Raw genomic sequence first — 23,433 nt, 5'->3', positions numbered from 1 at the left:
CCCTCCGCGAAGGCATCAGCGCTCAGGAACTTGCTGGACAGGTCGCTGAACTGTTTTTCCCGCAGACGTCTCGCCCCACAGACACCACATACCAGAAGGATGTACATTATGAAGATAATGAACCAGTTAACACAGCCCATTCACCATGATCGAGCTGGAGCACGCCTTGCAGCGTGCTAACGTACGTAGTGCTTTAGGGGTCGATGAGGTAGGCGTCGCTCATCTACGTAGTCTGCCCCTTGAACACAAGCACGCTCTTCTAGAAGAATTTAATCGAGTCTGAGATACCGGGATACTGCCCTCCACTTGGAAGTTTTCGGTGGTCAAGCCCATTCCGAAGCCTGGTAAACCACCACATACCTTATCCAACCTCCGTCCGATCTCTTTGACCTCGTGTGTCTGTAAAGTAATGGAGAGCATGGTCAACACACGCTTGATGTGGTACCTTGAAGATCGCGACCTTTTGGCTCCTACACTGTATGTATTTCGCCGTGGGCTTTCAACACAGGATGTGCTAGCCCGCCTAAAACAGGACGTCCTCGACTCTAATTCGGTGCACCCGCGAGCCGTTGTCGCAGTGGATATACGCAAGGCATTTGATTCCGTCCCACATAACACTATCATGATCAAAGCACGCGCCCTTGGCATCAGAGGGAAGATGTACAACTTCATAGCGGGTTTCCTTGAAGAGTGAAGCTACCAAGCCGAAGTTGGTCACGACGCCAGTGCCATACGAACCAACCACGTAGGCGTCCCCCAGGGCTCGGTTATTTCACCGACGCTGTTTAATATAGCGATGCACCAGCGATGCACGTCGCCTTGCCGACGTAACGGGCCTGAAACACGCGGTGTACGCCGATGACGTCACCGTGTGGACGCATCAAGGGTGCATCGGGGAGCAGGAGGACGTCTTGCAACGAGCCCTCGACATTATTCACGCCTATGTCACGGATACGGGTTTACACACTCCCCCAGACAAAACAAAGTTTGTCGTCATTCATGGTGGTAGGTCTACCTTTGGAAAGCAGGAAGAAAAGCAGTCTTTTAAACTGTATATCGGTGACCAACCCATCACACGGAAATCTACTATCCGAATACTCGGTATGCAACAAGACGAGAACTGCACAGCGAACACTTGGTTCCAATGCGTTACGAAGACCAGCAAACAAATCCTGCACGCTTTACGCAGGATCTCTACCCGCACCCATGGAGTAAACGAACGTGAAATGCGGCAGTTCGCTCAAGCTTTTCTTGTCTCCCGTATCATGTACAGGTTACCGCATCATCCAGTCAACCGTACACAGATGCACGCACTCGAGCAGTTACTTAACGAAGCCAAACGCATTGTAACTGGACTCCCAAGGTACACAAGCCTCGAAGCGCTTAAAAGTTGTAGCAAACTCAACAACCTGTCCGAGCTCGTAGACATGCACATCTATACACAAGAGACGAGACTTCGCGCCACAAAAGCCGGGCGACACACACTCATGCTCCTCGGGTATGACGTCCACAAAACGCCCAACAATACGCCGCCGTGGGAAATCACGGCTCTCACCGATGGCAGGCCACTTCCTCTCAATATGGACCCTACTCAGCGAATGCGGCGCGTTGCACATGCCAAGAGGCATGCCAAGGCTACGAGTTCACTCTCTTTGACTAAACGCATCGTATACACGGACGCTGCACTGCCTGCAGACGACGTTAGTAACACCTGTTATGCGACTGCGTGGTACGACCAGACAAATGAAAATCAGAACCGCCGCCATCATATATCGGCAGAAGCAATGTCCAGCAACCGCGCTCAGCTAATGACCATCCTAGATTATTTGGAGTGGGCTTTCGCAACTTCCTCTCAAACTGACCCAGTTCACCATCATGTGTACACAGATTCCTAGGCTGCCCATCGGGCTTGTGCTAATATTATTTACACAGATCCCGTACTGCAGTAGATCCGACACCAGGCACGCCTGCTCCGCGGATGCGGTCACGATGTTACCATTCACTGGGTCCCTGCGCACTGCTGTATCCCCGGAAACGAGAAGGCTCATAGACTGGCGCGCGCTCATCTCTCTACCGCGCTAGCCAGAGCCTCCGATAATCCTTATCCTCTCCTAGCTACCACACCTGAGGTAGCAGACCCAATGGCAGACAAGCATGCGACCAAACAACGACGTGCCGCCTACCTCGCAGCAGTGGGCAATCCACTCTCTATACCGTCACTTCCACCGAAGGTATTCAGTCGGCGAGAGTCAGTCTTGCTTCGGAGAATCCAGACAACCACCCTCCTTACTCCTCACTTGTTGAACCGTTTCCACAAGGGTGGCACACCACCACCCGTAAGTGGGTTCTGTTCCATGTGCACATGTCGTGATGATCTAAACCACCTTTGTTGGGAGTGCCCCCTCTATATCCCAGCAAGGCTTCGTGCCCTGGCCACCATACAGCGGGGACCCTGGCCTTCTTCTATCCAGACTTGGGCTTCCCCGGATACCACGTCTCCGGACCATGCCATCGAGCTCTGGCGAGCACTGCTGCTGTTCCTTCAGGACCCTGCAGCACCACCCGTCGGCGATCGGCTCCGCGACAGCCACAAGCGTCATGCGGTCCCTTAGCTGCCTCCAGGACGTTCATTATTAAAACGGAGGCAGCCTTACCCTTCCCCTTTTGAAATAACACCCCTCGTCTTTCCACCGCAGCGTCTTCGGCGCATTTTAATGTGGAATAAACGTGGTTTCATTCATTCATTCCAGCGTTTTTGTTGCGGTTATCCTCAGTAGGCTTAATATTCTGGGGCGGCTCCACCACCTGGCATGTCGCTAACTGTTCTTATTCAGTCGGAAGTGCAGCATTATAGATTCTGCTATGCGCCCTGAAAAAATTAGTGGCAAGTATATCCGTGGTATTGCAGGTGGTGAGCGTTAGCTAGTCAACATTGAGTTTCTTTAAGTTTTAAGGCGAAAGCCTTTAGATCTCCATGTTTCAAGGTCGCGTTGGAAGTATCACGTGACCCAAGGAAGGCCAGAGGTGACCCAGAGCATGTCCACCCCTGTAGGAGAGGATGATTACCCAAGTTAATTAATGAATCGTAAGTGAGTGACAAAGGTGGATTAGGGAGGATTAAGGTTGATTATAGTGTATTAATGAAGATTAAGGTGGATTAGAGTGTATCAAGGAGGATTAAGATGCATGAATCAAGATTAGGTGGGTGGAGGGGATTAAGGCGCATTATGATGGATTAAGGTGAAGGGTTCATGAAAGGGTATTAAGACCGATTATGGTGGATTAGTGTGCATGAACGCGGATTAGGGAGGACTAAGGTGGTACAGGAAGATTAAGGTCGATTAATGTGGATTAAGGTGAATTAGGGTTGATAAAGGAGGATTAAGACCGATTAGGATGGATTAGGGTAGGTTGAGGTGGATTAGAGACCATGGAGCTGAATTAGGTTTGATAGAGGTGGATTAGGGTGTATTAAGGTAGATTGAGACTATTAAGCAGGATGAAGTTGGATTAAGCTGCATGAATAAGGATTAAGGTGGATGAAGGAGCATTAAGATGGATTAGGGTGGAGTAAGGTGAATTAGGGTTCTTTGAGTATTAAGACCGATTAGTCGACCATAATCCTCCTAATGCACATTAATTCACCGAATCCACATTCACCGACCTTAATCCTCCTTCATTCACTTTAATCCACCATATTCCACGAAAGTCCTCATTAATGCACCCTAATCCACCTTCATCAAACTTGATGTACTCTAGCCCTCGTTAATGCACTTCAATCCTCCTTAATCAATCCTAATGCTCCCTCATTCACTTTAATCCACCCTAATCCACTATAATCGTCCTTAATTGACCTTAATCCACCCGAATCCACATTCATCTACCTTAGTCTACCCTAATCCTACTTAATCCACAATGATCCTCCTTCATTCACTTTAATTCACCCTAGCCCACCCTTATCCTTCTTTATGCACTTCAATCCACCCTAATCCAATATAATCGTCCCTAATGCACCTCAACGCACCTTATCCACCTTAATTCACCTTCATTGACCTTAATCCAACCTAGTCCTCCTTTATGCACCTTAATCCACCTTCGTCGACTTTAATCCACCTTAATCCCCCTTAATACAACCGAATTAATCTTAATCCAATCAGTAATCAATCATTACTTTGCTAATCATTATTCATCTCTTATACGCGGCTGCACATGCTTTGGTTCGCTTCCCGCCTTCCTTCGGTCACGTGATATTTTCTGTAACTCACAACGGGATCTTGAAACAGAGGTCTAAGGCTTTCGCTTAATAATCCACACACAAAGGGATGTGTCACAAGCAATACTAGATCAGACGCACGAATTGAGCATCTGATCATATGGCAGAAAAATTGTCTGGAGCATAGAACTCGCCTCAAAGCTCCCTTTACATCGGTATACCCCGTTCACACGGCCTTAAGAAAAAACCAACCTCCTCATAAACGTTGCCTCCAGCATTATCGATGCTGTTCTTAGCATTTCTCAAAATTTTCAATCCCACTGGGGCGCGCAACTGGCCCAAAATAACACGCCTCCATAGAATCTTGCGGCCCGTCCGCGGGAGCCCAGGAGGAAAAGCACGCCGTGTGCAGCCGGCGGGCGAGGAGAATCGAGGAGGAAAGCGCCGTGAGGAGGAGAGTGTCGCTACTTTCAAATTATCAAGGGGCTTTAGCAGAGCGTAATAGCAGAGCGCAGAAGAAATGTAGCCGAAACGTACTTCGCCACTCGTGAAACTGCGACTTCTGTAATTTACCTGATCATAATTAACGATATACACCACAATATTACTTTCTACGGTACGTTTCTAAGGCAATACCGCATTCACTAGGGGCGATTTTGTCCAGTTTTGAATAATCGAATTCGTGTCTGAGTGATAACGTCTCTCACACTCAGGAGACCCTGATTCGATTCCCACAAGCCGATCTTGCAAGATGTTTTTTATTTATGAAGTGCCTTCTGGGATTTATCGCTCACGGCCAACGTCGCTGACGCTGACGACACCGGCTTTTCGGTGACACGAGCTCCTTAACCCTATCGCGTTAAAACAGATATGACCCAAGAAACGAAGGAAACACGATGATTCCGAGAAGAGCACTGTAGTAAGAAAGGAGCGGAAACGCTTGGTGCTGACCTGTGTCCCGCCTTACCCATGACAGCACTTGAAAAGCCGAACCGCCTGAGGTCCCGGCTCAGCGAGGCTTCAAAACTGCTCAATCAGGCAACGTGGACTGGACGCTTGGTCAAGTTTGCTTTCACACCGAGTTTCACAACCAACCTCCAGGCGTTAGTCTCCAAGAGGAACTTTTTACATGAGACAGTTAAGCCTCGAGAGCTATTTCTTGTGTGCCGCACACAAATTGCCTTCGATATGCTATATATATGCGAAGCTGACCGAGTACGGTGGACACCAGTGTAGCTCCGAAACATTTTTGTGTTGATGCCTTGTTATTTCACCTTTTTCTTTCTCTTTTGCGTACTGCGATGAAATTACCACGGTGTGCAAAAACGGCACACCGTGGTAGCGTAGTGACTCTGACGCCGCGCTGGTAAGTGCAAAGGCGTGGAAGCAAACTCTGGCCGCGGCGGCCGCATTTCGACGGAGGCGAAGTGCAAATATGCCTGTGTGCCGTGCATTGGGCGCACGTTAAATAAACCCATGAGGTCAAAATTATTTCGGATTGTCCTATTACCGTGTGCCTCACAATCATATTGTGGTTTTTGCAGGCAAAACGAGATCATTTAAATAATTTAAACTGCAGAAGTTATTGTGTTCATTTCATTCGATGAAGAAACAGAACGGTCAGTGTGACAAGCTTACTGTTTCGCAGTCGTTATTTTGTTCATTGAACCAAGGAAAAAGGAAAGCAAAGTAACACTCATGGTTGAGTGATGTAGCGTCCCAGTGGAGCGAGCAGGTTACAGTAGCAGTATTGTAGTAAGGGTTACCGATACACGACTAAACGAGAAAAATAACGTGCGGTTTTACCTGCCAGAACCACGATTTCAATGTGATGCACGCTGTACGGGGGAACTGCGGATTGATTTGAACCACCTGGGGTTCTTTTACGCCGCCACCGAAATGCGACCACCGTGCCCGGGTTTCGATCCCGTGGACGGGTTTCGATCCCGCGTCCTCGTTCCTAGCAGCCCAACACCGTAGCAACTAAACAACCATGACGCGAGACCAAGCGAGAACGAGCAATAGGCTCTACCCACTCCAGCAGAGCTGACACGCGAAATATTTCGCACAGCACTGTTCCGAATACTGGAAGGTCGCCCGCAAAGGCCTTTCGACGTCGGGGCCACGCTGTGTTGACGTATGGCTCTATTTTGGGCGACATAGCAAACTTCCTGCAAATTTGCCTTGTATTGGCGCGCAGTGCAGGTTCAGTAATGAGGAGCCCGGTCCTCCCCTGCCTCTTCGAAAAAGAAAATAACTATGAGAAAAGAACAAAGTACGACAGTCAACACGTGGGCTAATTCGCTTCTGTAAAGTACTTGGGGAACTTCCATCCTGAAAACTATGGGATGTAATTGTCCGGCTATAATTATAGTAGATTGGTGCCGTACACCTGATCTTTGAGAGAAAGTGCATGTATGGCATTGCGGGGTTTGATTTTTTATTTCGCGAAGCTCTTTGCGAAACGAATGGAAGGGAGACAGTTTTTTCAGGCATTCACTGCATGTTTTGCTCGGAACACATGTTAATGTAATCGTATGAAGGACATAGCAGAATTCGGCCTGTTCATGCGGACTGCCTGATAAAGTAGACATTATTTGCACGATAGATCGCAACTTACAGTTATCTAATTAAATACACAGTAGTCAAGTGTTTTAACCATTCAACTCAGGAGCCATGCTGTAGTTGCCGAAAAAAACAGTGAGAAGTAGTGAATTCAAGCAGGCGTAGGAGCAATACTGTCCTTGAAGTGTGCTATAAGACATTGGCGTTGAAGTTAGCTGTTTTCCAAAATCGCTTTTCTTTGAAATCGACGTGATAAGATGTGCAAAAAGTATTGGAGAGGATGCGTCCTTTGTGGCCGATGCAATTATTCTCACTGCACGTTTCTTAATTTTGATTATTTATCAATGTACGAGTCGGAGGTAAAACCCCAAGATTATATGAAATAGGTTAAGTAGCAAACGAAAAATACTGAAAAAAATGAAACCTAATGTTTGAGAATGGAAATGTTCGCGTGAATATGCCCACATGCATAAAAGTTGTTTTTAGTCTGGCCCATCTGTGGTTTCATATGCGCACTGTGCGCTTTTTTTGCGTGTAGTGCGTCAAAAAAGAGGAGATTTGAAAAAGGTGGCGAAACCATTTGCTTGGAATTACTTATACCACCTTTCGTCTACACATATTAAAGAGAAAATGCGTACATCGTGGAAGCACTCAAGGGATACATTTTCGATGCAGTTAAGGTTTTGAGATTTCACTCGGGACTACGGACCATGCTAATGTACCGGGCTCAAGAAACCTTTTATCTGTACTTTAGCTCAAATGTGAAATACTACAGTATGCGTCAGTCAATAAATTTTCATCAAAACATAACACGGTTCAACACTGCAACCATATCTCGGTGATTTGCTTGCTGTCAGCCAAGACGTAAAGTTGTCCGATCTGTGTATGTCCATACTTGTGACGCCAATAGGTATGTCAATACATACGTGTCAAATATTTCCCACGGCATCTATAGCAGAGCCCATCAGCCATGTGCATCAGTCTTTTGATCGAGATTCACGCGACCCAGTTTACTGAACCTGTTGGGATCGCCCGAGTCCAAAGCTGGATCGGTCTTTCTTTCACGAAAGCAGTTATGGGGGAAGAGAGCTTACGCAAAAAAGTAATAATATTGATGCCTCCCATAAGTGCAGATGATGCCTCCCATAAGTGCTAAGGTTGGCTGAGAACATTCGGCTTACAATACGAAGAATCATAGCTAGGTTACTTCGCACTCAGGAAGACGGTGTAGATGAGGAACTGCTGGACACTGCGTAGTGCACCGACCGGCTACACATTGCCGTGCGCACCTTAGGCTTTACGATGCTGGTGTTCAGGTGCAATCGAAGCTCGAATAATGGTTAAGTTGGGTGCCAACACAGCTGCTCGTCGATACAAATATAGGCACCACGCTATTTTCCCGGATATAACAACTGCAGCTACAGCGAAACCCTGAATCATGATGAAATTCACTAGCTGTAGCCGGTCTAGTTAAACATTTAGGAAATCGCGAAAACTTCGATACTAATAAAAAGTAAAAAAAAAATCTCACTTACAAAATACGAGAAGTATGCACGTGCAACAAAGGTACGTATTGAAGTAGAAATAGAATGTTTTCACTTTTCACAAGTCTTATAGAAGTTAGCCAAAGTACATGATAGCGTAGAATCAAGTAGAAACCTTCTTAAAAATATACTTCGATACCAGTTTCTCTCATGTCTAGAATATTTATGGCTGGAGAAATTATTTCATTCAGTAGTGTACTTTTATAAGCAGTTAAAGCCATAATTTGGATTACAGATACGTACCCAGCCAGGTCGTCTTCTAGAAATGGTACACTCTTTCTGAAGCGCTCTTTAGTTGGCCCATTGACACAATTGATATTGTCACGTGGTGGTGACGTTAAGAACACAGTAGCAATACTGTGAAAGGCAAAACTAGATTTTATTGGGCGAACCTGTGCCCACAAAAACAGGCTACACTTATAGCACAACGATAGCGGCGAACACGGTCGGCGATTGTCGGAAATCTGATCAGCGGGTCAAGTGCGTCGGCTTTTATACAGCAGTCATCGAATGTTCTAGACTAATCGTTCGGACCCGCATGCCTTCCACAAAGTTCTACAACATTCGAGTCACGCGATGAAATCAGATAACACAAGGTTCGGCGACAACACAGCGGATAGAAGCATCGATAACTTTCCAGAAACTTCGGATACATGCAGACGCCTCCCGCGCTGTGCGATAACATTTGTTAGGCAGCGAAACGTGGTCGCCTGTTAAATATAAGTACACATGTCAATACCCCCCTCTTAAAAAGCATCGACCCGATGCTGCAAACAAACGAAGTTAATAAACAAAGCACTCGTAGCAAAGAAAACAAAAATAACGAAGTTCGTCAGCGTCCGTAAAAGGGTTTAAGGCGCACCACGTGGACCACTTCAGATCGTGCGCGGCGCCGCTGTGAATGCGAAATTCCGTCTGGCACGACCTCATAGTCCAGTGCGCCAATACGTCGGATGACCTTGTAGGGTCCGAAATATCGTCGGAGTAGTTTCTCACTGAGTCCTCGTCGGCGTATCGGGGTCCAGACCCAAACACGGTCGCCAGGCTGGTACTCGACGAAGCGTCGTCGGAGGTTGTAGTGTCGGCTGTCGGTCCTCTGCTGGCTTTTGATTCGCAGGCGGGCGAGCTGTCGGGCTTCTTCGGCGCGCTGGAGATAGCTAGCGACATCATCATTCTCTTCGTCAGTTACGTGCGGCAGCATGGCGTCAAGCGTCGTCGTCGGGTTCCTGCCGTAGACCAGCTTGAACGGCGTGATCTGTGTTGTTTCTTGCACCGCCGTGTTGTACGCAAAGGTTACGTACGGCAGGACCGCGTCCGACGTCTTGTGTTCGACGTCGACGTACATTGCTAGCATGTCGGCGAGGGTCTTGTTCAGGCGCTCCGTGAGACCATTCGTCTGCGGATGGTAGGCAGTTGTCCTCCTGTGGCTTGTCTGGCTGTACTGCAGAATGGCTTGGGTGAGCTCTGCTGTAAAAGCCGTTCCTCTGTCGGTGATGAGGACTTCTGGGGCACCATGTCGCAGCAGGATGTTCTCAACGAAAAATTTCGCCACTTCGGCTGCGCTGCCTTTTGGTAGAGCTTTAGTTTCAGCAAAGCGGGTGAGATAGTCCGTCGCCACGACGATCCAGTTATTCCCGGATGTTGATATCGGAAACGGCCCCAACAAATCCATCCCAATCTGCTGGAATGGTCGGCGAGGAGGTTCGATCGGCTGTAGTAATCCTGCTGGCCTTGTCGGTGGTGTCTTGCGTCGTTGACAGTCTCGGCATGTCTTGACGTAACGGGCGACGTCGGAGGTCAGACGCGGCCAGTAATACCTTTCCTGTATTCTCGACAGCGTCCGGGAGAATCCGAGGTGCCCAGCGGTTGGATCGTCGTGTAGGGCGTGCAGTATTTCTGGACGCAGCGCTGACGGTACAACAAGAAGGTAGCTGGCGCGGACTGGTGAGAAGTTCTTCTTCACGAGCAGGTTGTTTTGTAGCGTGAATGACGACAACCCGCGCTTAAATGCCCTAGGGACAACATCGGTGTTCCCTTCCAAATACTCGACGAGACCTTTTAGCTCCGGGTCTGCTCGTTGCTGTTTAGTGAAGTCTTCCGCGCTTATTATCCCAAGGAAGGCGTCGTCGTCCTCGTCGTCTTGTGGCGGGGGATCGATGGGGGCGCGCGGCGGGGGATCGATGGGGGCGCGCGATAAACAGTCGGCGTCGGAGTGTTTTCTTCCGGACTTGTATATTACCGTGACGTCATATTCTTGTAGTCTGAGGCTCCACCGCGCCAGCCGTCCTGAAGGGTCCTTTAAGTTAGCTAGCCAACACAATGCATGATGGTCACTGACGACTTTGAATGGCCTGCCATAGAGGTAAGGGCGGAATTTAGCTAAAGCCCAAATGATGGCGAGGCATTCCTTTTCAGTCGTAGAATAGTTACTTTCCGCTTTTGACAGCGACCGACTAGCATACGATATCACCCTTTCAAGTCCTTCTTTCCTCTGGACTAGGACGGCACCGAGGCCTAGGCTACTGGCGTCAGTGTGGATTTCGGTATCGGCGTCCTCGTCGAAGTGTGCAAGTACCGGCGGCGACTGCATGCGTCGTTTGAGTTCTTGAAATGCCTTGGCCTGCGGCGTTTCCCACTTGAACGCGACATCACATTTGGTTAGATGTGTTAGCGGCTCCGCGATGCGTGAGAAGTCCTTGACAAAGCGCCTATAGTAGGCACACATGCCAAGGAATCTGCGCACTGCCTTCTTGTCGGTTGGCTGCGGGAACTTTGCGATGGCAGCTGTCTTCTGTGGGTCGGGGCGTACTCCTGATTTGCTGATCACGTGGCCTAGGAACAAAAGCTCATCGTAAGCGAAGCGGCACTTTTCCGGCTTCAGAGTGAGCCCTGATGACTTGATGGCTTCTAACACTGTCGCAAGCCGCCTAAGGTGATCGTCGAAACTTCCGGCGAAGACAACGACGTCATCCAGGTAAACAAGGCACGTCTGCCACTCCAGTCCGGCTAACACCGTGTCCATGACGCGCTGAAACGTTGCAGGCGCCGAGCACAGTCCGAATGGCATGACCTTGAACTCGTAGAGGCCGTCTGGCGTGATGAAGGCAGTCTTTTCGCGATCTCTCTCGTCGACTTCTATTTGCCAGTAGCCAGACTTGAGGTCCATCGATGAGAAGTATTTAGCGTTGCAGAGCCGATCCAATGCGTCGTCTATCCGTGGAAGGGGGTACACATCCTTCTTCGTGATCTTGTTCAGGCGACGATAGTCGACGCAGAAGCGTAGGGTTCCGTCCTTTTTCTTTACCAGGACTACAGGAGAGGCCCACGGGCTTTTGGACGGCTGGATGATGTCGTCGCGCAGCATTTCGTCGACTTGGTGCCTTATAGCTTCGCGTTCTCGCGTCGAAACTCGGTAAGGGCTCTGGCGGAGTGGTCGAGCGCTCTCTTCGGTTATTATGCGATGCTTTGCAACTGGTGTTTGTCGAATCCTCGATGACGTCGAAAAGCAGTCTTTGTATCGTCGGAGAAGACTTCTGATGTGTTGCTGCTTACTCATAGGAAGACTTGGATTCACGTCGAAGTCTGGTTCGGGGACAATGCTCATCGGGGTAGATGCGGCTGAATCCGAGAGGACAAAGGCATTGCTGGTTTCCACAATTTCCTCGATGTATGCGATTGTCGTGCCCTTGTTGATGTGCTTGAACTCTTGGCTGAAGTTGGTGAGCATAACTTCCACCTGCCCTCCGTGGAGTCGAGCGATCCCTCTTGCGACGCAAATTTCACGGTCGAGCAGTAGATGTTGGTCGCCCTCGATGACGCCTTCTATGTCAGCGGGTGTTTCAGTGCCGACGGAAATAATAATGCTGGCGCGCGGCGGGATGCTCACTTGATCTTCGAGCACACTCAAGGCGTGGTGACTACGACAGCTCTCCGGCGGTATCGCTTGATCTTGTGACAGCGTTATCGACTTCGACTTCAGGTCGATGACTGCGTCATGTTGATTCAGGAAGTCCATGCCGAGAATGACGTCTCGTGAACACTGTTGGAGGACAATGAAGGTGACAGGGTAAGTGCGGTCGTGAATGGTAATTCTTGCCGGGCACATTCCTGTCGGCGTAAGCAGGTGTCCTCCAGCGGTCCGAATTTGAGGGCCTTCCCATGCAGTCTTAACCTTCTTTAACTGGACGGCGATGTGTCCACTCATGACTGAGTAATCGGCCCCTGTGTCGACTAAGGCGGTGACTGCGTGGCCGTCTAGAAGCACGTCGAGGTCGGTGATTCTTTGTCTTTAATTGCAGTTGGGTCTTGGCGTCGGATCACGGCTGCGTCGTGTTGAACTGAAGCTGGTACGTCGCATCGTCAAGTCGTCTTTCGTCGGTGTAGTCTTGGCTTCCTGACTTCCTCGGGACGGCGGCGTGTCGTTATTATGTCGTCGAGATGGTTTCTTTGGCGTCTTCGTCGGCGGCGGAGGACCTTCGTCAGTTCGACGAACAGCAACCGCACCTCCATCGGTTGCTGCCTTTAGTTTTCCGAATATGGGCTCGCTGACCGGCCCCGGGCTGGGCCAGTGTATGGTCGGCGCTGCGGCGACAGGTAGCGGCCTGGTGATGGCGAACGCGACGGTCGTCGAGAGCTCCACTGAGTAGCGGCGAGGTAGTCGGCGATATCGCAAGGGCGTTCACCTCGCTGCGGGCGCGGAGCATTGACGGCGAAACCTCGCAGTCCCATCTCCCGGTATGGGCATCGGCGATACACATGGCCGGCTTCTCCGCAGTGATAGCAGAGCGGACGGTGGTCGGGGGCTCGCCAAATGTCCGTCTTCCTCGCGTAGGCGCGGTGGGCGACGGGTGGGCGTGCTGGTGGCGGCGGCGGCGGACGACGGAATTGCGGCGTTACAGGGCCCTGGCGCGGTCGCGGAGGGGTGCCTTGACGGCGTGCGACGGCGGCGTAGGTCATCGCTTCCGGCTGGGGCTGTGGTGATTCTGGTTGCACCTCAGGAACTCCAAGCGATCGATGCACCTCTTCTTTCACGATGTCGGCGATCGAGGCCACTTGAGGCTGCGACGAAGGCAAGACCTTGCGCAGTTCTTCGCGTACAATGACCCTGATGGTCTCTTGAAGGTCGTCCGAACCTAGTCCTTGGATGGCATACTGCGGCGTGTGCCCCTGGCGGTTATATTGCCGGGTGCGCATCTCCAGAGTTTTCTCGATCGTCGATGCCTCTGCAGAAAACTCAGCCACAGTCTTCGGTGGGTTACGAATAAGTCCGGCGAAAAGGTCTTGCTTGACGCCGCGCATCAGGAAGCGAACTTTTTTCTCCTCCGACATTTCCGGGTCGGCGTGCCGGAAAAGACGGGCCATCTCCTCCGTGAAGATTGCGATCGTCTCGTTTGGCAGCTGCACTCTGGTTTCTAGTAGAGCTTGGGCTCGCTCTTTTCGCACGACGCTTGTAAACGTGTGCAAGAAGCCGCTTCAGAAAAGGTCCCACGTCGTTAAGGTGGCTTCCCGATTCTCGAACCACGTCCTGGCGGCGTCTTCCAATGCGAAATAGACATGCCGCAGCTTGTCGTCGCTGTCCCAACTGTTAAACTTAGCGACACTCTCATACGTTTCGAGCCAGGTTTCCGGGTCCTCGAATGTTGATCCGCGGAACGTCGGAGGTTCCCTGGGTTGCTGCAGCACGATGGGGGACGCTGGGGCTGCCATTGGGGTTGCCTTGTCCACAATCTTCTTGGTCTTCTCAGGTAGAAGTCCGTGCTCCGGGGGCAGCTGTTGAAGACGGCGGCTTGCTCGATGCTCCGGGATTACGTTGGTGTTCTCTTTGTGCTCCGGGCTTGGATCACGGCTTGTCGGGGGCGTCCGGTACATGAACGAAAAGCACCTCCACCAGATGTCACGTGATGGTGACGTTAAGGACACAGTAGCAATACTGTGAAAGGCAAAACTAGATTTTATTGGGCGAACCTGTGCGCACAAAAACAGGCTACACTTAGAGCACAACGATAGCGGCGAACACGGTCGGCGATCGTCGGAAATCTGATCAGCGGGTCAAGTGCGTCGGCTTTTATACAGCAGTCATCGAATGTTCCAGACTAATCGTTCGGACCCGCATGCCTTCCACAAAGTTCTACAACATTCGAGTCACGCGATGAAATAAGATAACACAAGGTTCGGCGACAACACAGCGTATAGAAGCATCGATAACTTTCCAGAAACTTCGGATACATGCAGACGCGTTCCGCGCTGTGCGATAACATTTGTTAGGCGGCGAAACGTGGTCGCCTGTTAAATATAAGTACACGTGTCAATATGTTGTTCTGCTTTAAAATCATATTATGTCGGAATGATAATCTGTGCTTAGATATTCGAAGGAAATATTTCGTACGTAATGAATGGTGTGACTTTACATCCCAATACAAGTTTGCACTTTAAATTACGACCTTTTATGTGTAGCTTGCAAGTATTGTTTATAAATTTGTGGAAGATCACATCCCCCCCCCCTAACGAGCTGTAGTTTACCTCGGCACAAGGAAGTAAGCTCAGCATTAAAAATTTCAGTTTGTCAAGTAATACTTATCGGAAGTTACACCACACCCTTACCTTTTCAGTCAAAGTTAGAATAATGTATTTCATTTGAATCCTTCAGAGCAAGCGTTTGTTAAGTGGTATGCAAAGAACTTCAGTCTCTAAGAATAATTGAATATTATGTAGACCAATTTTAATAATAATGTGTAGTATGCATATTTCTGATTAATATCTCGAGAGTATTGTTTGCGTTAACAGAGTTTGTCAGCGCTGTCTGAAAATAAAAATATTCGTTATCATCAGCATAAATTATGAATGAAGCCTGATCTGTTATGCATCGAATATTATTAACATAGAAACTAAGTAATACCGGTCCTAACGCACTGTCCTGAGGCACACACTGCTATAAGTTTTTTTCACGGAAAATTGATCATTTTTCCGCATGCAGTCGGTTGGTAATGTGTGACGTCAGAAAATTAAAGGCTCGGCCATGGAAATATGTCAAGCTATAATTTTGTTAATAATTTAGGCGATTCAATGCATCAATAAAATTTGAAATGTCCACAAAATCCTCATAATGAGTTATCTGTCTTCAAAATACATAATAGGCATACATCTTTGCTTTAATAATTTTTGGACGATTTCTTCCTGAAACCATATTCAAAAGAAAATATCGCGGACGGTGTATTACATCAAGAATTTGTAGACTTAAAAGTTAATTTTTTCAAACCCTTTGGCAAATATAGCTATCACTGAAACTGGTCGGCATTGTGCAAGTAGTTTTTATTCGCAGATTTGTACAGAACTATCACTTTTGCGCACACATACCCTTCGGAAATGTTCCGGACGTTAGTATGACAAATTCACTGAATTTCAATTTCATTAACGTCTCTACCGTTATCATTCCCAATAAATGCAAAACGAACCCTACAATCGCTTGAACGAGAAGAAGAACCGAGGGGCCAGAATTTTTTTAGGCACAATCATATCGCATCAACCGATAATGAAGCCAGGCTTGTTGAGTTAGAATAGCATCGTCAATTTTGACGCTGGTAAATACGGTAAATGCGCATGCTTGTGACGAAATTTACGAATTACGAGTTAACGGGAATGAAACAATTTATTACGAATAAATCTATGTTTATTGTGCGCCATACCTTAATGGCGTCTCGAGACTTCCTACCAGCCACAACTGATTTTCGAAAGATACGGCCTCGGCATTGCGAAGAAAACCTGAATCGATGTCACTCAGTTTTTTATGTTCACTGAGCGCCTCGTCTTTAGAACTGCTCTACAGTTGCAATGAAATGGGCTTTTACTTTGACAATTAATTAGTGTGTTCCTCCTGAAAACGTTGGTGTTGTTGTTGTTGTTTCATTCCATTGGTCCTGCTTTGCAACATACAATCTGTTCAAATTTTATCTTGTCTTTTTAGCTAGAATAATTTTTTATAGATCGCCTGTGACAGATAGGACTTTCTCTCTTTTGTGGTCAATATGTTGAACATAGGGAAATTACCCTCATGACAAATGGCAATGTTGAGGTAGATAATTTTGCTTAATTAGTTATTAATTTCTCATTTATTATTCCTTATAGAGCGCCCGTCGTAAGAGCGAAAGTGAACCCGTGCTGTAGCGAAGTCATCTCTGCTTAACAGTAATCGTAGGACTAGCACCACTTTGGCGCTTTATTACCTAGAGTTAGAAGAAAAGTGGTTTTGGAAAATGGCTAACTTTAATGCCAATGTATCAAAACACATCTTAAGGACAGTACTTCTCGTAACCCTGCGTGACTTCACTACTTCTCAAGGTTTAGTTCTGCAATTACAACATGGCTTCAGAGTTGAATAGTAAGAAAACTTGACTAGCGTTTATTTTAATTAGAAAACTGTACGCTTCATTCTATCGTGCGAATAACGTCTGCATCTTCAGGTAGTCCGCCTGAACAGGTCGAATTCGGCTGTATCCTACATACGATTACATTAAAATGTGTACCGAGGAAAACATGCAGCCTATACATGAAGAAGCGGTCCCCTGCCCTTCGTTTCACAAGGAGCTTTGGGAAATAAGAATCAGATCCCGCAATGCCGCATATGCGCTGTTTCTCACAGCTCTGGTGTACGACACCAATTTGCTATAATGCTAGCCGAACAAGTTCATCTCACCGTTTTCAGGATTGAAGCCCTACAAGGATTCTATAGCGACTAAGTAGGTCAACTGTTGACTGTCGTCCTTCTTTTTGTCATGGTTATTTTCTTTTGCGAACTTGGCGGGCAGGGGGGGGGGGGCTGCTCTTCCATATTGCACATGGACTGCGCGCCGAGTACAAGGAGAACTTGCAGGAAATTTGTGATATCGGGCACAAATGCAGCTGTGTTTCAACAGAGCGTGGCCTCGACATCGAAAGGCCTGGTCGGGCGACCTTGCGACATTCGTAGCAACGCTTTTCACAATATTTCGCGTGTCAACTCTGCTGTAGTTGGTAGATTTCATTTCTCGATCTCGTTTTTCCACCTGCCGTGGTTGCTTAGTTGCTGTGGTGGGGTGCTGCTAAGCACGAGACCACTGGACTGAATCCCGACCACGGGGGCCGCATTTCGATGGAGGCTAAATACGAAAACACCCGTGTCGCGTAGCCCAACGTCAGAGTCACGACGCTACCACGTTGGGCCTTCTTGTAGTTTTACAGAAACATTTCCTTGAAGTACTCAAAAGCCAAAAAAATAATGAATTAACAAAGTAAGAACGGAAAAATGTGTCGGAGCTACTGAACGTTGGCCTCTACCGTACACTCTTAGCTTTCCGAAAAAATACAGAAGACAACTTCTGTGCTGCACACAATAAATATCTCTCGCGGCTTAATTGCCTCACGTAAAATGTTCCTCTCGGAGACTCATGCCTGGAGGTTGTTTGTGAATCTCAGTGTGAACGCAAACTTGACCCAGCGTCCAGTCAACGTTGCTTGATGTCTCTCCGCTGGAACAGGCCTTGATGTGTAATGTTTTATCCAGAGTGATAAATTTTGAGGCCTGGCCGAGCCGGCTTCTCAGGCGGGTTGACTTTTGAAGTTCTGTCACAGGTGAGGCGGGGCCCAGGCCTTCACCCTGTGGCCTCTGTCGACGCCGGCAAGTGAGTGCCGCTGCTATTTCCTTCTACCCTGTTCCTCTCGGAAGCCCGTGTGCTTCCTCCGCTCCAGGGGTCACGTTTCTTTCCTGTACGCGCATTATCATCATCTTGTAGTTGTAGTAGTTCCTTATGTTAATTGGACTTAGCCGCTCTGGTGGGTTGGCCAATAACTGAATACAACAAAGCTAATATTTTAAAGTGGGCAAATGTTAAATAATTCAAACGTTTGAGTATAGTATGTATGAAATAAAAAAGAGAAAAAATTAGCGACTACAGATTGAAGCACAAATTCAAGGATTGAATTAGAGCACACCGCATTCAATCGCTACAAAACATACGCTCTTGAAAATTATGTACGTTTGCGTGTAAAGCAATTAGCAATGAACTCCTATCTTTTCCATAAATCCGTAACATTGTCTAAATAAAACTTAGAGACGTTGATAAATATAGTTTGTGATATTTATTCTTTTACTTAGTATATGCAAGTAATTAGCAGGGAAACCACAAGAAATCTGACAGAAAGTGCTGAATGAGCGAGCAAACCTTGCCGTCGAGTGCCCAAGAGATGACAGATTTATAAATAGCGAAATAATAACGGTTGAATGAAGCGGAAGATGGCGAAGCAATTTTCCTAAAGTTCTTTTCTCGTACACTATACAGTTGTCAAAAAAGAGCAAAAAATGGTATGGGGCATCATCTTGGTCACAAAAAAATTACAGGGTCTCTTAAGATCTCTCTTGAGAGGAGAACGGCGAAAGCCTACTCTTCTTCCTCTTATCATTCGCCTCATTCTCCTTGCCCCTTCTCTTTGTCTTCTTCCTTTTAGTCATTACTGCTCACTACTAAGCATTCTTAGTCATTTATAATCAATTGTGGTCATTAGAAGCCGTCGTTAGAAATGTTGGTCATATCATAGTCATTAATAGTCATTACAAGTCATTTCAGTTATTACTGATTACTGGTCATTAATAAGCATATTTAGTCATTTCTAATCAGTTGTAGTCGTTACAGTTCGTCGTTCGACATACTGGTTATTTCGTAGTCATTAGTAGTCATTACAAGTCATTGCTAATGCACTAAATGTCACTGTCAATCATTTTTCACACTTTAATCTGTCATTAATGCGCTTTCATATGGCGTGATGACGCTTCGGCGGACACTCCGGCGGTCCGGTCAGCTGACACAAACTTCACCATGAGTCTAGAAAGGCTTTCGCCTTAAAAGTAACATAGCTGTGATGGCATGAAGCCTTCCATTTGTTAGTAATAATTTAGTGGATGTATGCAACAGTGTACGCTTGTGATGGCTACTTAATATTTTCGTCTATAGCAGCGAACCATTCTTGGCCATTTCAACCCAGTTTTCTATAGATGCAATGTGGGCCATTACAGGGTTGTGGGCCATTCCATTCCTCTGGGTATGTGCCAATCTTCAATGAACCTCTTTGACGCCAACTTTGGTATGTTGCACTAGGTGTGTGCCACAGGGCCACCAGCTACGTTCCACGGTATTCACAGCGTTGGCTTAGCAGCTATGGTGTTGCGCTGCTAAGCACGAGGTAGTCGGACCAAATGCCGGCCGCGGCGGCCGAATTTCGATGGGGACGAAATGCCCAAACCCCCTTGCCCCTTGTTTTCGCGGCACGTTAAACGTGCCATGTTGGTCAAAATTAATCCAGACTTCCCCAATATGCTGTGCCTGATAATCAAACAGGGCGTTTGGCAAGTGATAAAAACCCCAGAATTCAATTCAATTCCTGCACGTTCCAATGTGCGGCTCTTGATTGAACATCGATGACGCCAGCTTGGATGTGAAAACGACAAGCAACTGCGCATGCAATCACTTGCGAACTCTTGCACCCCGCATCAGTTCGCAACACGTCGCGAAGGCATTACCGTTCGGTGGAGAAAAATTATATGAATCATAAGAACAAGTATCTACCAAATCATGAGTACTTCCCATTACGTAGTCGTCAATTGCAGTTGATTCTATTTTAACTTTTCAGGGACTCATTTGGCGTTTAAAATCCGAAAGTTCGTTTTTTGTTCGGAAGAAGGGACATAAAATTTCGGCAACATCTTTTGTCTCCAAAATCAATCTGCTATAATGAAAGTTTATGTAACGGCGACTTTTAATATCCAAACCATCTAACGACGCTTTCACCAATGGATTTGAAGTGTTGTTAAAAAATAAGCTGTTATCCATAGGCACATAGACCCATCGGATGTAAGTGGGGAGATGCTAATAATTTGAATGTTCGCAAACCACAGGAGTCACCAAAAGCCGTGAGGGAACAACACGAAGACAGAAAACCGATGACGACCGCTGTAGAACCTGCTAATTCGTTTTATTCATCGAGAGCTACAAGGATACTACCGGAATTATTCAAGAAACATGGGTATAATGTCTGGAAAGCGAAGGAAGAATTTCTAGTTTTGTAAAGTGTGAGTAGCAATGACCACATTTGCCGGTATGCTCGGCAAGTTATCTTGTAAGATAGATATTAAGTTCGGTAAGGTAAAACTGAGGTTGACACTCGCGAAAAAATCAAGGACACGAATACCACAAACAAGCGCTCTTATCTCTGGTGTTTGTTTCTTCCTGTGCTTGTTTTATTGGGGCGGTTCAACCTCAATTCTATATATGCACCAGCTACCACTCATCCAGATGTTAGTAATGTAAGATAAAGGTATTACATTACTAGGAAAAATGTCGTCAAACTGAATCAGAAGGAAATTAATATCACAGCAAAGGCAAGTGCCTCACCCATTCGTGTACTCAACTGATCGAGAAAGGCTTGCATGAAATTAATGTAAAGTATGTTCAATGGAGCCCGAGAATCCGATGCTTATAAGACATTAATCCCTGTATACCCTTTCTTATAAAAGCAAAGCAATGAAAGCAAGACATCCTGTTTCTTTAGTTATTGACGCCACATCTGATCATGAAGATGATCATTATAATCTTTCAAAAAACTGCGCCACATCTTCCGGCCCTATCTCTTTTGCGGCGAAACCGTTAGCCTCTGGTTGGTAAGGATTATTCGCCGCACGTCCTCAGGGAATGAAAAATACCTTCAGAGATTAAAAAAGAAAAAAAAAACTTTAGGTAGAGGCTTCGGCCAGTTGGTCGTGGTTGGTCGTTTACGTAGCGCACGAACGTAGGAAAGGAAGCACAGGGACGAGTTAAGAGCGCTCTTTGCTCGTCTCTGTTCTTCCTTTCCTACTTTCTTGTGTTCCGCATATGCCGACGTTATAAAAGAAAAGACTTTCCGAGATTAAAGCGAGAAGTACATGCATTCATTGCTTTGCTATCAATCATGCAGTATAAAGCGCAGCATTCTTTTCAATAAAAAAGAAAAACAAAACATGCATCGAAAGCACATCACTGATTATAAGGTGCTCCTGATAAAACCGTGAAGCACGTAACGCTCGCCGCATTCCGTTTCCCGGTCAATAATATGCTGTTGGGCTGCTAAGCGCGAGGTCGCAGGTTTGAATCCCTGCCACAGCGGCCACATTTTCATGGGGGCGAAATGCGAAGACACCTGTGCGCATAGGGCGAGGTGCACGTTAACGAAGCCCAGGGGATCTAAATTTTCGGAGCTCCCGACTACAGCGTGCCTCATAATCACATCGTGGTTTCCGCACGTAAAACCCCATTATTTCATTTAATTTCCCCGTTAAGACTGTTGCGTAAGCTGTGGCGGCGACGGCAGCTTGACAAGTGGAGAGTGACGTCCCTCGCCTTTATATATAAGAGAACCAGCCTAGAAACTGATTTCATTGGTGTGGCAGCTATTCTGTGGGTACGCAACTCAAACCTTAGGACTCCCAAAGAGCAGCGTGAATACGAGTAGCGGAAAAGGGAAAAGAAATGGCAATACGATTAACGGCGGCCTGCTGCCAAAATTAGCATTACTCCAATTACTAACATTACTCTAAAGCAATAAAGCATTCCATATGCATCTCAACAGGTGTAGTTATTTCCGTCAGCCTCGCTGGACATCCTCTTTCGCAAAGTCGGCATTGCAAGTAAATTTCTTTTCTCGGATATAAATCTTCCTTTCTTTTTCTGTTTTAATGTAGGCGCCACTTTTTCCTCTTGCGCATCTTACGATTTTCTTCTTCCATGTACAGTAGATTGCACTTTTGTATTCTAATATAACGAGTACTAAGCTGGTAAGCCCTGCTGACCAGCACAAATTTTGCACGGGACGGCCATCATGACGCATCATTTTAACATAGTTCATCACAGCTTCAGGCTTGAGTCTCGAATTCCTCGAGTTTGGAATTGATGGCCGTAAATTGTTGCGCAACTCCCTCGCCGAAGCTGGTTAGCTGTTACAATTTACAATTACAAACTGTTACAATTTGGTTTGTAGGGATTATTCGCGGCGCGTCCGCAGGGGAAGAAAATACCTGCAGCGATTAAAGTGGAAAATGCATTAATTTTTTGGCATCACTCATACAACATATAGCAACATATTCATGGCCAATCCCCCACTGTAGGTATTTGTCAAGGCCACTTAGGACAACAACAACAACTGCAACAACAACAACGACAACAGTACGTAGCACGGTGCCATTTTGCTTGCTACATTCGGCGTAGAAGTTATGCCCTCCGAGGCGGATAATCCCAAATCCGGGAATTGAAATCTACTCACCAAGGCGGAAAGGCGACATTCAAAACTAATTTTGCTTCTCTTACTTCAAAACGGACCGAACCTATGTCATTGCCTCATTTGTGATATTGCCATGGGCCTCGAAGTCAATCTGCCCACCAACCTTTGGTTCATTTTGAACGCCCTCAAAGTGTCTGAACTTATGCTCAGAATTGCAGTTGCGACTATTGCACAGGAACCATGACTAATTTTTAATTGTTTCGCACTACGTCATACTTATGTGCATCCAAAGTGCTCCATATTTGACCCTTTATAGACGAGACATATAAATGCCCAGAAAAAAATGTTTAATTTCTATCTAACTATCACGTCAAGAAATCACACAATCAACAAAAAAAGTACTTTGCGGAATTTTTTTAACCAATAGGTGACAAAGCCCAGGAAGGAAACTGGAATTGGGCTTCACCCCAAGCTACCTAAGGCTTCGTTTTCAAATTGTATAGACAACTATCGTCATATGTGAACCATAGGTGCACGTTTCATTTGCTTTATGTCACATTTGTAACACCACTGCAGCTCGATGTCTTGCATCGCCCGGTCTCCTCTAGCCTTGTTTTCGAAAGACAGTGAACCGCGTGCCAAACTACTACTTCCTAGCGCAGTGTTCCTGCTCTAAAACAACAAATGACGCTTGCTACCTGTCATTCAGTGTCGGTCTAAGACATTTAGCTAGAAACATCGTACTCAATACTGAAACTTGGAAAAACAAATTTTTTTCTGGCATTTTGCCTGTAGGAAACGTTCCTCAATAAAGGGCTAATAATTCATCCTTAATTT

The 23,433-nt window shown here is 46.9% G+C and overlaps 1 pseudogene; it reads left to right on the top strand.

The window, feature by feature from the left end:
* The first annotated feature begins 622 nt into the window (after positions 1–622).
* Positions 623–2,612, top strand: LOC142570346 (uncharacterized; annotated as a pseudogene).
* The last annotated feature ends 20,821 nt before the right edge of the window (positions 2,613–23,433 follow it).

Source organism: Dermacentor variabilis, chromosome 2, assembly GCF_050947875.1.
Source record: "Dermacentor variabilis isolate Ectoservices chromosome 2, ASM5094787v1, whole genome shotgun sequence".
In the NCBI taxonomy this organism is placed as follows: Eukaryota; Metazoa; Arthropoda; class Arachnida; order Ixodida; family Ixodidae; genus Dermacentor; species Dermacentor variabilis.
Note: the sequence above shows the minus strand (reverse complement) of the source record. Positions and strands in the feature narration are given on the sequence as shown.